The following is a 5,516-nucleotide window of genomic DNA, read 5'->3' as shown; positions in this document are numbered from 1 at the left end:
TCTTGTATACTTATTACAAATATGTAATGGCTTCTGTTGCATTAGATTTTGATACTTTGGCAATTCCTATTCGTTGCAAAGGAGGTAGAATTTTTTAACAATTTATATTGCAACATCTCCTTATTTTTCCCTTGAAGATGCGATATACGTCTTCTTTGGCCTGATGAAACCATTTATAGTGATGTTTGTAAGGTGTTTAATTGAATACGCGGCCTTTTGATCCCTTGACAAAGAGGGCACCAACAAGATTTCTGCTAAAATTAGTTATCATGTATTTAATACTACTAGAACATCTGGTAGAGTGTAACAAGCCATAATACTACATTAAATATGTATATGTAAACGAAAGTTATTTGAAAGAATGAATGTTACTAAAACACTAAAATCTATGTGGAAAAGTCTTTATTGACTTACTATTTTTAAATTATTAGATGTGTGTATTCCTCCTTAATTAACCGATGACTTACATAAATTCCGTTGGGGAGAATATCTTATCAAAATTAATAGGACATGAAACTATTGAGATATAGTTATAAGCTTATTTCTTGTATAAGCTTATTACATAGATTTTATTATATATTATTCTTTGAGTATTGTTATATTATTAGTCACTGCCGCAGGCAAGGAAGAGACTATAGTAATCGAAATGTGGCATTTTAACATTAATTTACGCTGCTAATGATTACAAATAATTAAATAAGTAGAACTTTTAGAACTGCACTTCATATCCGACACTGTATTTTTTTTGCCATCTTATTTAGCCTCTTCTCGAGGTAGAGGAGGAAAAACCATAGGCTATATTCATCTCTTTGCTTCGCATTTTCTTGGCATTCTGAAATTGGTAAACTAATACTAGCATTAATTGAAAACATTAAATGGTAACTCACGAACAACCTCTAATTGGGTATTAGATAATGTGACTGTTGGAGACACGTCATGACTCCCATGTCAAACCATGTCTATCATGTCAAAATGATGGTTTGCATGAGAGCAACCAACTTTACTTGCATGCCTATCCAAATTTTTGTTTTCTTCTTGTAAATTCATTGCTCCACCAACTATCTGCACCGAATGACTCATGAGGTTACTCATGAGGGATAGAGGAACAAATTCAACTATGTTGCTCCATCAACTATCTGCACCAACTATCTACATTGTCTGCACATGGTGACTCATGAGGGACATAGGAACAGAGGGAAGAACAACAAATCCTGCAAGTAGGAAACACATCCTTAGTAAGAAATAACTGCATCCTTTGTTATGATTTCATGCATCCTTTGTTATGATTTCATATTTATCAATTTTCATATTTATAAGTTTGCAGTAAACCTAACATTCAAAAGCTTTGCAGTAAACCTAACATTCAAACAAGGCTCCACTTCTATGAGGGTAGATCTCTCCATGCTTATCCTGAGGAATTGATGCTCAGTGATAGTGCAGAAGCTATTTCTGACATTCAAACAAGGCTCCACTTCCATGAGGGAAAAGCTCTCCATGCTTATCCGGAAGAATTGACGCTTAGTGACAATGCAGAAGTTGTTGATGAGTTTGTCTATTATCATAAAAAATTAGAAAAGAGTAGCATACCATACCATATTCAACATAGGCATAGGGGTAGGTCAGTGTGTAGGACTATGGATGTTCATCTAAAAATAATTTGAAGCGGCACTTTTGGCAGGAATTCGTAGCTGCTTCCCTATAACATTTGGTATTTCCCATCTTAACACCTATTCATACATCTCACGGGCAACATCATTTAGAAATTACAAAAAAACATTTTATGAGAGTGGTTATCCAAAATTAAATATTATAGCCATATTTGGGTGCAAGTTGTTCGAGGAACCTATGAAAAATATTTGATAGTAGTAAAAGCTAAGGGAGAATGTTATGTGCATGAAAAAGCAAATATTTCACAAAATTGGCCAAGTTTGAAATCTACCAAGAACTAAGCACGAACTATCATACTTCGATATAGTTGTCGTAGATTGAAAATATAGCAAGGAAGAAAGTCAATAGTAGAAGTACTGAAGCCAGAAAACTATTGTGCCAACAACTAAACTTCTCACATGTTCCATCTAGTCTTTCATCCTATCAAGTAATCAATATGACAAATAGATGTAACACATAAAATTAATTCACAACTTGGCTTCCATCCTTTCCATAAGGACCCATTAATGCTTCTAATTATGTTGTTCAATGGCTAATTTCTCTATTTTCACAGTGAACTTCTAAGTTAATTTGTTCAATGACTGTAGTGAATAGGGAGTAGCTTCAATGTTGACTGATACATGTTCTCTAAAGAGATTTTAAAGTAGTAGAAATTATTATAACGCATTAAATACGACATATCACATTAATCCATAAAAACACATCTCATAAGGAAGGGCTTGGACACACAATTGTTTTCTCAATTCAATCAACTATTAAGAAACCCACTACACTATGGAGACCCATTGACATAGGGAGGGAAACTAAATATGTTAAGACACTCACATGTTGTAGTGGCCCATACCTCACAACCATTATAAAATATCATAACATGGGTTGGGTTCTTAGAAGTTATAGAATCCACAATAATTGAATTGAGTGGAGAAATTTAATGGGGGTAACTAGGTTTGATATCTAGACACAACAATACACAATTACTCTCAGAGACAAAGATACCCACAAGATGACGAGCAGACAATTATCAACTAAACAATAACTAAAATTTAATGCAATCCTGACAAAGAACTATGAGCAATTGACAGGAAATTTATCCTCTGTTCTCGATCATTACATTTCCAACAGTTTCACATAAAATGAAAACTGATCCACAACTCAGACAACACGTGATTACACCGTCCACCTGAATTAAAACAAACTATTCAATTTTCTTGTTTGCAATTCTTTTTGACAAATGAGTTTCAAGAAACTTAAAATTTCTCAAATTTTGGTTACATTGGCATATTCCTGTAATTCTTTTGCACTAAAATTCCATGGCAACCATTGTCCCTCAAATCAATTGTGCACGGGGAATCTCAATTGTTGAACCTGTGTATGTCATGAGAAGTTTTGTGCATTTGCGGTTTCTCCATTAAACTTACAAATCCCGAATTTTGAAAATTGCAACATAATGAATCATATCGAAATGCCCTTGTAGGATTCACAATAAAATAGGAACCACTACTAGTGCTACTAGGTAACTGGAAAAAAACACTACCCCCCTCATTCATATCTACTCATACATACCAAAAACACATATGCTATACCACTGGTTCTCTAGCTACAAATCTTGTTGAGCACTTGTTATCCAATGTATGAACCTACTATTCAATCCTACTTACTCTAAAACAATAGTGAAAACATCCACTTCAACTGTCAGGCATGCTTCTCTTTCTTATAACAATGCTACTAATACTGGGATATTGCCAGTGAATCCATTCATGTTATATAACAATACCAATAGTGTAATAGTGTTCAAGCAATCTGGAATAAATGGTAATTGTTCTAACTAGTAAGAACCAAGCCCAGTTTTTTGATGTTACCTTATATAGAGACCATGTGCCGAGGAAGGTCTAATTAGATATATATATATATATATATATAGATATATATATATATGTATATCTATATATATATGTATATATATATATGTATATACATATATATATACATATATATATATATATATATATACATATATATCTATATGTATCTATATGTATATATATGTATATATATATGTATATATATATACATATATATACATATATATATATATATATGTATATATATATATATATATATATATAGATATATATAGCTGTGTGTGTGTGTTAGGTGTTAACAAGAAGTGCTTTTGCATCAACAATTTCTTATCCCCATGCCCAGGAGGTTTAAATTCGCTTATTGAGCCCCAGTCCATATTGACTATTGAACCTCTATGAAATGGCATTACTGCCTCAACCTGATCTATGTGAATGAAACTAGCTAGCTCCTCTCCCTAAGATTTCTCTCTTTCTAGGCTTCTGGCACTCGTAACCAGAGGATATCTCAAACTTCATTGAAATTAGTTTTGGATTTATATATAAGATGCAGAGAGACAGAGGAAGAGATAAGCCTTCAAGGTGTGAATTGTCTGTGATTGATAAGAAGAAATGGGTGAAAATTATGTTGCATCAACCCACAAGACTGCATGAGCATAGGCTTATTAAGCCAGCTTGGGAGTGGGAATGCTGCAACATAGACTTCATGAGTAGACTAGATCTCAAAAACCACTACAGCATGCTACAATATCTCATTTTGAAGTAAGTAGATTCATCATGACATATGGAGGAAGGACCATGTGTAATGCATGCATGGGGTTCCATTGTCGTTTGGTGTCTAAATTCCCAATATGGGTGTTCTATTTGACGGTTGTCCTAATTGACGGGTGTTCTATTCCATGGATGTCTGAATGCCACCATGGTGTTTCTTTTTTCCTAAGGAAGGGACTAGAAAACATGCTACTATCCATCTTGTTATACATGGTATTATAGAATAAAACAATTAACACACGTGAAAAATGAAAATAAAATATTTACTTAATGAAATTGAATCAATTTTTTTCCTCAGATTTATATATCTTATATGTTATTATTTCTCTAAAATTGAATTAATTTCTTATCATTAATGCTTGTACTTTATAATTTATATATTAATTTTTTTGTTTTATACATTCTAAAACATAAATTGAATGTGTGATAAATAGATAGATATGTAATAAGTAGTTATTTATTGTCAAATAAAATTTAAAGGTTATTCATCTTTTATTGTATAATTGTAATACTAAAAGTGATTTGGAATTGAATTTGGTTTGCTACAGAAGAATCATAGCTCCTAAGCATTGAAGACAAACCAAATTCACCCCTGTGGTGGAAATCCCACCTCCAGCCACTGCAGAGAATGGAACCCCAACAGAACAAGCCATATTACGTTTTCTTGGAGAAATGACAACCATATTTAATGATTGGGTTGAAGGCCAAGGTCAAAGAAAATATCAAGGTCAAGGAAGGGAGTTGGAACAAAAAAAAATAAAGACTTAAATTTTAAATTCAATTTCGAAGATGGACAAAGAAACCTCGATATTATGAAAGAAGTCCAAAAATACAAATCAGGAGAGTTCATAAGTCAATAAGGGGGTTCAGTAGCAGAAGCTTGGGTAATTGGGCTTAAGAGATGTTGCTTTGAGGGGGCTTGACCTAGGTTCATAGTGTGTTACACACCAACAAAACCCTCAACTATTGGCCCTTTTGATAATGTCTTGCAAGCAGGTTGCAGTCTCACCAGAAGCAGTTATGGGAGGTTGCAGAACCATGTTTCTGCAAACGAATGGATATTCGCGAAGTGTGCCTTGTATTTACTTCTATTGTATATCAATCTTATAACTTCGCATGCATAAGAAATTCATGCAGATGATTAGTTTACAGAAACTCATTAACTCTAACACATGACAGTATATCTCACAGGTCTTTGCATAAGTCAGTAAAAATAAT

Source organism: Pinus tabuliformis, chromosome X (genome assembly GCF_031772625.1).
Source record: "Pinus tabuliformis cultivar Carrire ecotype Pingquan chromosome X, CPIR1, whole genome shotgun sequence".
NCBI classification, from domain to species: Eukaryota; Viridiplantae; Streptophyta; class Pinopsida; order Pinales; family Pinaceae; genus Pinus; species Pinus tabuliformis.
The sequence above is the reverse complement of the archived record's forward strand: the minus strand, read 5'-3'. Positions refer to the sequence as shown.